The following is a 12,296-nucleotide window of genomic DNA, read 5'->3' as shown; positions in this document are numbered from 1 at the left end:
ACGGTCACAGGGAAGGTAGGCCCAGCTGGGTGTCTCTCGAGGCCCTGCTGCCAGCCCAGCTGGCTTCTTCCTCAGAGGCCCCGATCTATCTCCATGCTTTTGTGGGCTGCTGAGTTGTGCCTCTCTGATCTTGCTCTGCCAGAGAGCGTGCCTATGTTTCTGGCCAGCACTGAATCCCCTTTGCCTGATGGACCTGAGTGATGAGCAAATTCATGCTCAGCTGGTGTTGGTTGAGCGAACCGACTCTTTGGGCCTCAGTGTCTGGATCTGTACCTTGAGAGAGCTCTCCACAAGTGCTGGGCCCCAGCTGCAGCAGGTGAGAGGGAGGCTCCACCCAGCTCAGAGTGAAGATGGGGAGTATGGGAGGGACGCCAGAGTGAGCCCAGCTGAGGTATGGGCGGTAGGGCAGGGCAGGGCCTTCCCCTTAAGGCTTTCTACCATGGCTTGGGCCATTTGTGTGCCAGGATTGAGGTGACCAGAGTGAGGTGCAACTCCTAAGGCCCTTTCCCTTCCACCCCCAGGAAGCAGATGGGCCAAGCTTGGGCGGGCGGTAGATACAGGCCTGGCATTTGTGTATGTGTGTGGTTTTTTTTAAAAAATCTGACACATTTTTGTCACGTCTTGGTTCATCAGAACAGTAAAGGAGGCGGGAGTGTGAAGAATGTTTTAACTCCCAACTTTGTAAGAGTTCCAGGTTCTCCGGGGCTCCTCCCCCTCCATCAGCCTCCCCTCCCCATGGAGCCTCCAAGCCCATCTGTTCCACAGTCCCCGCTCCCTGCCCCCATCTACCCATCCACCCCTCCTTCAGCAGAGACATAATGGGAGGCAGCAACTTGGGACTGTGAGAAGGGCTAGGCAGGGAGACAACAGCTTTTGCTTTGTAGTCCTGCTAGACCTGGACTTGCTGTGTGATCTTGTGTCGCTTCTACACACTGTGCCCCATTTATGTGTTCCTGACGGGTCTGGCCCACCACCTGTGGGGTTCTCTGGCTCTGACATGCATAGAAATGTCTGCTGGAAGGGTTAGAAACAAGAAAGATAAAAGTAGAACCCACACAGAAAGCTCAAGGTTCATAGCCTCCAGAGAGCATGGATGCAATGGGAGGAAATTGATCAGTCTTTGCTTCCCCCACCTCCTCCTCCTTCTTCCCTTCCTCCTCCTCCTCCTCCTCACCATCACCATCACCATCATCATCACCTGCCACGCTCACCCAAGAGATGGCCCAGGGCTAGCTGATGTCCGAGGTCAAGTGGGGAGGAGATGGGAAGTACTTCGTACCAAAGGGCCCCAGCAAAGGATGCAGGATGGTCGTCGAGCCATAGCAGACTGCTCCTTAACCACCAGCCCTGCAGCCCCCAACCCTGGCACCAGCTTCCACTACATTAGTCATGGAAATGCCAGCTGGCCTGGAAAAGCAGGGTTGTCTACAAGGCAGGCTGGTAGGCATGAGAGGTTTGTGGCTAGGGAGGGGCGGTGCCCCAGGGCAGCTCAGCCAAGGCCTGAGCTGCATCTTCATTCCATGGCTTAGAGGTTCAGGGCTCCGGTCCCCTCGCCATAGCTTGGTCAGGACAAGAAAACCAGCACCTAGCTCCCCTTCTGTCCCCCATGCCCTTCCATACCTCACGGGGAACTCCCAAACCCAGCGTTTATATCGTACAGCAAAGGCAGAGGGGCAGGAGGCAGATAAGGCCCACCTCAGAAAGCACCATCTCACTGCTGCCCACAGACAGCTCCTGTGTATCCTGCTGGCCCCTCCACGGGCTGCCAAAGGACAGCCGAGGAATCCAACGTTCCCCTTATGGCAGCCCCAGCCAGACCTGGGGCCCGGCTGAGTCAATGCGCCCTGCTCGAATCTCACCATATGGGCGCTGGGCGTCTGCAGGGGGTGGAGCTGGAGTTGCTATGAGAACCCGCACATTGGCATTTCCTCTTTTGGGAGACTGAACCACGTTCTACAGGCAGTGTAGGCTTCTGAATCCCAGTTCTCTGTGTTTTTAGGAAGGGAAAAAGGGCAGGCGAAGGGGGTGGAAGAAGGCGAAGAGAGAGTGTGGCAGAGTCAGGTTGACAGCTTCGAGGGGACAGCTGGCTGTCTGGGGCCCTCGAGGATGGATCAGGGGTTACTCCTCCCCTGGCTCAGCCCAGGGACAAAGCTGGGTCTAGGATCCCTTTCGATCGCCAGTTCTGGCCTTAAGTAAATTTTTTTCCTTAAATCCCATGACCTTGCCCCATACCTGTACTCTCTCACTTCTGTTCTCAGTTGCTCGGGACAGTGGAAACTGCATAGGGCACATCTTAAAGCAGAACATGCAGGCCTTGCTGTAGAAACCTTAGTTCCTACAGTGGGCTAACAGCACCAGCCAGGAGAGTTCCCGTACACCTAAGGAGAGGCCTGAGCAGAGCTCATTCTGCCATCGTGCCTTAATATAATAGCTCAGAACATAACTCCGACAACAGGTGACTTAGAGATATGGGCCCAATCCTGGAAGGAATGTGACTAAGGTGACTAAGTCCTGGGGAGGAACTACCTGGGCAGGGGGAAGAGTCAGGTGACCAACAGGTTGGAAACTTGCTGCAGAGGAGAGAGCTAGACCTGACCCATCGCACTCCCCCAGACATGAGGCACTGCTGCTCTATCACTTGGGGCCAGGCAGGAGCCCAGAAGATGAAAGGGGGCCCAGGGGAGGGACATCTGACTTTCTTCCCATGAAGCTGTGGGGTAGAGAGGTAGGGCAGTGCGCCACCACAGCCCCTGGTCCTGCCTCCAGTAACAGCAGAGCCTGGATGTGGAGTCCTACTGTGTGCCTCTACTTAGTTCCTGAAATAACTAGAGGGAATGGCAGTATTTGGGCCCTAAAAGGACTGAGGCTCAGAAAAGGCTTATAACTTATCAAGGTCACCTTACTAGAGGGAGTCCCGGGGTGTCCGACCTCTGACCTTCAGGCCATCATGAAGGCTGAAGGGCACAGTGCTCAGGAAAGAGGAGGAGAGGCAGACTCTGTCCTCACTGCCTAGGGACACTGACCACATCCTGCCTGGGGCAGCTGCTAGAACCCAGCTTGGAAGGGGCCCTTTCCTGGCTTCATGTGGACTGGGAATGAATCCTATCTTTACTAAGTACCCACTCTGGCTCCCACTGCATGTTGTTAAACCTTTCTTAGCCTCCATTTCGTCATCTGGAAAGGGGTGGGGGCAAACCACAGTGGCACTGTGTCAGTCAAACTCGCTGACTAAACCCCTAAGAGTTCCCACCACACCAGCTCCTTCCTCAGCCTGTTACACGGACTAGCTCCTTGTCACTCAGGACTCCGGGCTGACGGCTAGCCACCATTTTAACGCGTACAGCCACAGTTGCCATGGCAGCAAGGAGAAGCATGGCTAGTTTGCCTTGTGACTCATGTAACTTCCACTGAAGTTCCATTGTTCAAAACATGTCACGGGCCACGTGTACCTCCGAAGGGGACAAGGATGTACAACCCTTAACCACATGTTTAAAGGGGGAAAAAAAAAATCACCCAGAGAACTGGTAAACATCCCCCTTCCTGATGGCCTCGGGCACCTGCCACCCAGGGATGCTATGAGCATTGAGTCATCTAAAGCGAACACACAGAATGTACCTAATGAATATGAGCTCCTCTCCCCTGGGCCCCCAAATCTAAGGGGACCCACCTCCCTTCTCTTTCCTGGCCGCGTCCCTCAGATGAATTACTGGCACTGACAATCCCTATCACAGAGATAAAGACCTTTAGCTTTGAAATGGAGACAGATGGGGACTTCCCCCGGGTACGGTATGAAGGCAGCTGGGGCAGAGCGAGCAGACAGGTGCTTCACTCTGCCGAGTCCCCTTTCCAGCCCAGAGCCTCTTTTAACAAATGGGAAAAAAAAAAAAAAAAAAAAAAAGCCCAGCAGATCTTGGTAATACCTTAACTCTATTAAGGACTTCATAAGACCCAGATCAAATTACAGCTCCTGCAATCGAATGGTAAATCCGATTCCATTCAACAACTGTTCCATTCAACACCACGAGGGCCTAAGGGGTCTGGGTATCCCACCTGGCTGGGGACCTGCCTCTCAGTTCACAGAAAGGTGCCACTCTCCCTGGCATGGGTGTGCTCTAGAGTTTAAGATCACTGAGTAAGTCCTGGTGTGTAGGGGACAATGTGACCTTGGGCGATTCCTTCTCTTTGGGTCTCTGTCTCCCTCCATTCAAAGATTAGCCCAGTTCCCATCCCCACCTCTGAGCTTGTGTTCCGGGGGCACTTCTCTTCAAACTGAGGAGACCACGGTGGGAGGACAGGCCTTACTCCTCTTCCCTCCCTTTGACCTTTCCCCACGAGCCAGGCCCTGTATGCTAGACCCGACTCTGCCCTGCGGGGACAGTCATGGAAGGACAGAAGGCTGAGCATCTGTGGCAGATGAGAGGCAGACATCACCCAGAGGATATGTTGACATGGGGGAAATGATTTAGTTGTTCTACACACACACACACACACACACACACACACACACACCACGTGTCTCCTCCAGCTGCAGCCACAGGCAATAGTGGGTTTGTTTGAGAAGACAGAATAGCTGTCAGCCACTGTCTCTCCGTGTAGTTCTGGAAGCCCAGAGAGGCGCCTGAGTCTCCGGGGACGCTGGAACGAGACCCCCTTCTACCTAATGAGTCCCTCTCAGCAGGAGTACTAACTCCTTCTGGCACTTTGCGTTGATGAAGCACTTTGTGTCTGCTTTTCTATTTGATCCCCACGGTGGCCCTGTGAGGGATGTTCTGTCCCATAATTCAGTCCTTAATTCAGAGAAGGCAAAAGATATGCCTGAAGTCAATGAGTCACACCTTACTCTCATGCCGGTTGACTCCCTGGTCTATCTGTGCCTGCCTTTCAGGAGTCACGTGAGCCTCCCTCTGGGATCTGGCATGAAGGAGAAATGGATTCTGGATTTCCCACTCTGGCTTTCCCTGACATCTCCAGAATTTAAGAAGTACCCTGAGGCATCTCTTGCTCAACCTCAGCCCAGAATCCCTGAGGACCAATCCAGAAATCCAACGACCTCAAGACCTAAAAGCATCAAGCCCCTCTCCCTGGACACAGACTTGACAGAAGTGGCCAGTTCATCAGGTAAAGGGGTTCAGCATGGCACTGGCCAGACTGGTACCACCTCTTCTTTCACTTAGGGGCATTCTGCTGATTGAGCACCCTGAAGCTTGGGTGTGGTTGCTCATTATTTGAAACTGTTTGCCTAGTGTGATTTCAAGACTCTTGAGTGGGAGATGGCTCACGCATCGGGGTTCTTGCCTGTCAGTGCCAACCATGAACGGAAGAAATCCCGGGTCAAGATGGTGCCAATGCCAGCCATGGCTTCATACACATTTGAGGTCTCGTAATTTGACCTTCAGAAGGAGTCGGCTAGATCTGGCTTGCCCATAGTTCTGGGTACGGCCCAGGCCATGCAACCATCAGATCCCATTAGCCTCTCAGCAACGCCAGCACCTGCCATTTTTAGATCAGTTGGGTTTCATTAGCTTGTTTAGCTCTCTCAATACCAGCCTGCAAATTAGCGGAGGGAAGGTGTTAACTGCCTCCTAGGTTCCCATGCGGCTTTCTGAGCACTGCTCATTCAGCCTCTGTCATTCACTCACTTGCACAGAGCACGCTGATTGAGTGTCACGCCCTGGGATGCAGAAGTGCCAGGGGCAGAGCTTGCAGTTACGTGTTCATAAACAGAGCGCTCACTCTTCCTCCCGCCTGTTCCATAAACATGGCCTCTGTTGGGATGGGGAGATAGCTCTATGGCCGAAGTTCTTGCCGTGCGCGGGTGAGGGAGAGAGTCCAGGTCCTCAGAAACCACGAGAAGGCTATAATCCCTGCCCAGAATGCAGAAGGCTTAGTTGGATCCAGAGCAAGCTGGCTAGCCAGACATATGGGCAACCTCTGTATTCAACTGAGAGACTCTTTGCCTCAAATAAGGCAGAGAGAAATCAAGGAAGACCCTGGGCAGCAACCTCATTCTGTACACATACGTGCATGCACTTGCACGTGCAGAAGGAACACTGCTTTTGTGTATGAATGTACCTGCGCGGGGGACTCCACCGTAGCTGTCTATCCAGCGAAGGTGTTCTTTCTCTGTGCTTCTCTGATCCAGTCCTCTGAAGCCACCTTTGTGGCTAAATACACCCTAGATCCAGCCCAGGATCAGGCTCAGCACATGCACAGGGGTGGCTGAGGACAGCCATCAGAATCAAACCTCTACACGCCAGCCTGCCCATCACCTCCCCTCCCCCCATCCTCGTCCCATCCTCTGTGCCGTCCACACATGGCCTCTCTCCACTCCTGAGACTACCTCATCTTTGACCTGGCCTCTCCCTAGACCACTTCTGTCTGTCCTTTCCTCACCCTTCAACTGACTTCCAGAACAGGAGGGAACTGGAATTCAGGACAAGGATTCTGCTCGGATTGAATCCAGACCTGGCCTCTGAGCTCCAATAGGATGACTCACTGCTCAGCCCAGACAGAACCTGCAGGGTCCAGGTTGCCCCCTGCTGGATGCCCAGAGTTGCCATGGCGACCCTCTGCCAGTCTTCCCAGCATGGAAACAATCAAAAAATAACAGCAAGGACTCTTTTATTCTATGTCCCACCTGGGAGCCATTTAAGCCTCCCTATTCCTTTTGACACATAATAATAATTTTTTTTTTTTTTGCTCTTAAGATTATCTTGAAATCCCCCCTCACTTTTAGGCTCCACGGCATAGTCTCCAAAAGCCTTTGATCTTAAACACACACACACACACACACACACACACACACACACAGGAGTACATGCCGCGCACCTGTTTACACACCACTCTGGAGTCAGCAAATTGGCCTCCTGGCGCTTAGCAGCAGAGCTACAGGGAAGGCATGGCCCCCTCGCTTCATCTGCCTACCACTTTACAGTTTGCAGGCCCCTTCCCCCACCGGGTATAATGTAGGTCCATATGCGTACCGTCACCTCTGTAGTTTTCTATAAGAAGATGGGCTCACCTGGTGGCTGGGCAGGGCTGGAACTAAGCCTTCCATTCCCTCCCGTTCTGTTCTCCCGCCGCTTCCTGTGTGAGCCATGACAGGGTTGGAGTGAGGAGAGAATGTCTCTCTCTTGCCCTCCCTGTTTGCCCCTCCATGAGCAGTGTTGGGAGCTACTCAGAGGAGCACACGAAGCCCTTACAGCTCTCCTAGTTACCTTGGTTCCTGACCTTTCCCCTGGAGTCTTCCCCACCCATGCTCTCGGCATCAGCAGGCCAAGCAGTTAGCAACCGCCTGTCCCCAAGCTTCCTCTGTTCCCACCCACCCCATGGCCTTCAGTTCTTCCTTGCTGTGCCACCGTTTTTGTTCCCCCAAGCCTCTCCTCCAGACATGTCTTCAACAGACTCCTGTCATGCCAAAGAACAGCGCTGACGTTGAACCTGGGCATCGCCATATAGCCTGTTAGATTTGGATTCATATGCCATTTATTGACCAAAAACATTCCCACTGTGTGGTTAAAACACTTAGATATCCAAGGACAGTTGAGTCTTCAGAAAATTCAGACTTCTGTCCCTGTGACTCCCTTAGATGCCCCAAGTGAAGGGAACCCCTCAGATGTGTCTTGAAGGCACTTCCCTGATCTGTGTGTGTATGGTTTTTTGTTTTCTTCAGTGCGGGGGGGGGGGGGATTGAACTCGGGGCCTTACCTATGCTAGGCAAGGTCTCTATCATCAAGCCACTTTGGTCTTGGGTTGTGCAAGTCAAGGTCTACCACAAGGCAGATGAAATAGCTCAGTCTGCAAACTGCTTGCAAGGACCTAAGCCACATCTCCAGAACTCACATTACAAAATCTATTAGCGTTCACATTCCCGAAGTAAGAGAGGCAGAGACAGGCAGATCTCTGGGCTCAGTGGCCAGCCACACGAGTTGACTCAAGGACCCACGAGAAACCCTATCTCAAAATACCAGGTAGAGCAATACCTGAGGCTGACGTCTAACTGCCGCATGCACACGTGCACACACATGCACACACACAACACAGAGACCTACAGTGGGTGCAGAGGAGAGAGTCTGCATCTCCGTGGGGATCCAGAAGCTGTGAAGGACCCTGGGGACATTAGTAGTGATAGCAGGTCTAAGTCCTAAGCCTGGTCTCTGCTGCCCTTCCCCTCAGATCCTCTGTAGCAGGGGAATTGGAAGCACACTAGGAATCCAGGGGAGTAGGGCCCTGCCTTAGATCTCCAATCCTGCAGACTTAGGTTAAGAGGGTGACCCTTGGGAAAGGACATAGGCAAGCCAACGTGACATTCTTGGCTCAAGCCCACTTTACTCGTTCCCGGAGACTCAATGTACCCTGGCTCCACTTTTCACAGTAAGGTCACTGAAAGCCAAATGGGGTGACCAGAGGCTGAGATAGGCTTAGCCTTCCGTGCGTGACCACCCTCTGGCCATATGAGTAAGGATCTGGTTAGTCATGCGACAGCCATCGATCCATATGGAGATGTGGCCCAACCCCAGTGTGAGCATGTGGAAAACCATGGGGTGAAGTCTCAGGGAGGGAGGGACAGCTTTCAGAATAGCTGTGTGCACAACTGAGCCTTGTTTTCCTCTCTGCAAAGCGTCACCAACAATGTGTCAGTCTCAGAACCATTGAGTGTTCCCATCAGCCACTGTGCCTGGCACACAGTAAGCACTCCTTGAGTGCTGGCTAATGTAAACTCAATGGCTACTGTAGCTAAGTGATCTCAGGGCTCAGCCTCCTCATCTGTGAAATGGGACTGATGACGGACTGAGGAACCCAATACCAAGCCCCTCCCCCTCTACCACCGCTCCTTCCCCAGAACAGAACCCCAGGAGAGGGAGGCAAGGAAATAGATATCTCCCCTTCTGTCTGTCAATCCATCTGTAACGGTGGCATCAGTTTTCATAGAGGAGGGGAATCTGCAAAGTAGTCAAAAAAAAATATTTCCTCCGTGACTCCAGAAGCCCAGCTGTTCTCTTTCAGGAAAAGCGCTGAGGGCTGAAAACACGGGGACAATGATAGAGAGTCAGGAAAGTGGGGTGGGGGTGGGGAGAGAAACGTGAAGGGCACGGGGCAGGGCGGCTCAGACTTCGAGGTTTAGCCAGGGCCTCTCCTAGGCCACCTGGAACAGCATTCAGCAAGACTGCCGTTTGCCCAGAAGCTACTGGGATCCACCAGCCACCAGCGTGCTTGCCCTGTGGGACCTGGGCTCAAAGGCAACACTAGCAGAGGAAGACACATGTCACCACCCGCATTGTCGTTATATTTTTGAGCCATCCTACCCCACCTGGAAGGAGGTCCTGTGGAGGGTGCTCAGGGTTCCTCAGCCCCTAGACCCACTCAGGACTATTGCAGTCCCTCCATGGGCCTCATTGAGACATGGGTTCCCTGCCCTTTCTTCTCTCAACTTGCTCTTCTCATTTCCTCAGAGGCCTGTCTGCAGGCTGGGTCCTGCCCCTCTCACCGGCTCCTCTAGGAAAAATTTTAGACTCCTCCCTGCAAGACTCCTTCTTCTTCTTCTTCTTCTTCTTCTTCTTCTTCTTCTTCTTCTTCTTCTTCTTCTTCTTCTTCTTCTTCCTCCTCCTCCTCCTCCTCCTCCTCCTTGTAGCTCTGGTCACTATCTGCCTCCTGTCAGATCCTCCCATAAGTGGGGTTACCCCTGCTCTGGCCCATGCTTCCACAAACAAACCTGAGTGCCCCGAGCGCTAGATCCTGGTGCCATCTGCCCAGGTCTGGCACAGGCAAGCTTGGGGGTTGGTGTTCTCACCTGGCCCTCCTTACCCTGCCCACCTCTGGACCCCCACTAGTGTAGCCACTGGGGGTCCCAGCTCCATGTCAGTAACATAGGTGGTTAGGCCACGTGGGTGCTGGTCCCTGCTTTCTTCAAGAGATAAGTACCCTGACTGCCACTCACCCCTCAGTGGCCCCAGGTCTCTCATTCCTCATCTATGTCATAAAGGGGCCAGCATGGGATTCCTGGATCTGTGGAAAGTATGAAATAGCACCCAAAGGCACAGAATAAAGGCCTGGCAGTGCCCCCAGGGTCACAGGGTCCCTCTGGCCTCGTGTAGAAAAGCCCACCCTTCCCTGGCCATCTGCTGACCAGGCTCAACCATGAAACTCTAGTCTTTCCTTGTGGACAAAGCAGCCTGTGGAGTTCAGAGGAGCTCCTATGCTGACCTTTATCAAGGAGACATCTGGGTTTGCTGGGAGTGACATGGGCTGGTGGCCTCTGAGCTGACTATCCCTGGAGGCAGCTCTGCCCAGTTGTGCCTCTCCACCACTGCCCACAGAGGTGTGACCTGTATTTGTTTTATAAAGAAGAGAGAGGAGCTAAAGCCCCCAGCTTCATTCTAAGCCACAGCTAGGTCCCTCAACCCTTTTCTTCTTCCCCACCTCTACCCCCCACTTAGCTCTCTTGGTTGCCATGACAGCAGAATCCTGGGAAGTAGGACTCCTTGGAGGGACAGAAACAGAGTGAGACCATGTGTGTGCTAGTGCATTTGCCCAGGTGGGTGTTGGGTGGGGCTGGGGGCTGTGTGTCTGGGTGAGGTCTTTTCCAGGTCACAAGTCTGGCACACGCATGCATGGTTCATGGACTCACAACTAGAGCAAAAGCAGAGATGATCAGAGCCTTGCTTACACACTACTTCGTTGATAAGGCTGGAAGGTGACAGGGTCTACAGTTGGATGCCTGTCCCCTTGCTCCCCCAGCAGGCTCGTGCAAATGTTCCTCTGTCACCTTAGCATGGGAGGCAAGCAGGATAGGCAGATGGGGAAACTGAGGTCTCTCTTTGTACCTGTCCATTCCAGTTGGGGCTGTTCTCGGGCTTCCTGGGTCCACAGATAGGAGTGTATCTGAGGAGGCACTTGGTGTGTTAGAGCCCTGGGCTTCCCAGCTCCCTGCCCCAGTAAGAATGGTCAATGTCTACCACAAGAGAAGCCCAGCAGCAAGGTCCCCTGTTCACTTGCCCAATCTCAGAACTACGCACTGGCTTAAAAATAGTCTTCAAATGCCTCTAAAGTAGGTCTGGGGCCAACTCTCCAGGAAGACGGGTGAGATGCAGAGAGGGGAAGACCCACAGTGGAGGGTCTCCGAGATGGTGGCAGCCATACACTTGTCTGGGACCAGCAGACATGGAGACGGGAGGACACATATAGGAACCCGATGACATGTCTATCTGCTTGCCATGCTTCAGACATGCGCTGGTATTTCTCTCCAGCTAGGAGGCACACACAGACAGCCCATTCTACCGCCAACTCATCGAGGTGAAAATGCCACAGCCAAACTGAAGTGTGAAGAGTTGGCCGCTGGTGGAATGAGTAGCCATGAGGTTGGACGACTCTAGGGAGAGTGATAAGTGAGCCCTCAGCCCATCCTACCCACCCCACTGTATGATGAGCACCTTTCTGAGCCCAGCTTCCTGGTTGCAAGCCAGAAGCCAGGACCTCTTACTCCAGACCCCTCTCCCCCCCTAGCCCCCCCCCCCCCAACCATCTGAGGCAGCCTCCCTGCCCTGCTCTGGGTAGAAGGATTGAGGCTCTTGGGCAAGCCTGCTCTTAGATTGTGTGCATGCAAGGAAGGGAGTCTGGATGTGTGGGGCAGGGGGGTGGGGTGCAATGCAGTCTGAGTCACTGGAACTTCCTGAGGGCATACCAGGTCTGTCTCCCCACTTGCCTGCTGAGCCACCACAACGGCACAGGTATTTCTGGCTGGTTTCGCACCTCAGCAGGTGGTGTGAACACACTGCCTCGGTGTGCACACCCATGTTTAAATTTGAGACTACGGGGAGCCTTCCTGGGGTCTGAAATCTCAGGCTGCCATCTGATCCATTCCATGTGCTCAGGATGAAGATCCCACCCAGGGACCCCTGTCCAAACTCAAGCCTCCATGACAGTTGCCAGGGTCAGGTCCTGGCTTCACCAAAGTTACCTTATCTTTCTTAGTGAAGTGGAGACCACCCATCCTCTGCAGGGAAACATCTTCCTGCAGTTTCAAAGTGGCCAGTAAGAACCTAGCTAGGAGCATGGTGTGGTGGGTGCGAAACCTTCAGTCCTAACACTTAGGAGGCAGAGGCAGACAGATCTCTGAGTCTGAGGCCAGCCTAGTCTAAAGTGTGAGTTCCAGGACAGCCAGGGGTGTCTCCAGAAAACCAAAAAGAAAAGAGAGAAGCCGGGCATGGTGGCACACGCCTTTAATCCCAGCACTTGGGAGGCAGAGGCAGGCAGATTTCTGAGTTCAAGGCCAGCCTGGTCTACAAAGTGAGTTCCAG

General features: G+C 53.5%; 1 protein-coding gene across 7 annotated transcripts in view; it reads left to right on the top strand.

Moving 5' to 3' along the window:
• Lingo1 (leucine rich repeat and Ig domain containing 1) overlaps positions 1 to 12,296 on the top strand; it is a 182,100-nt gene that overhangs the window by 142,457 nt on the left and 27,347 nt on the right. For all 7 annotated transcript variants that reach the window (XM_029543333.1, XM_029543334.1, XM_021207131.2 and 4 more), the window contains one exon: positions 4,886 to 5,118. The gene's annotated coding sequence lies outside the window, so the exon portion shown is untranslated. The remainder of the gene's footprint in view (positions 1 to 4,885; positions 5,119 to 12,296) is intronic.

This window comes from Mus pahari, chromosome 10, assembly GCF_900095145.1.
Source record: "Mus pahari chromosome 10, PAHARI_EIJ_v1.1, whole genome shotgun sequence".
In the NCBI taxonomy this organism is placed as follows: Eukaryota; Metazoa; Chordata; class Mammalia; order Rodentia; family Muridae; genus Mus; species Mus pahari.
The sequence above is the reverse complement of the archived record's forward strand: the minus strand, read 5'-3'. Positions and strand labels throughout refer to the sequence as shown.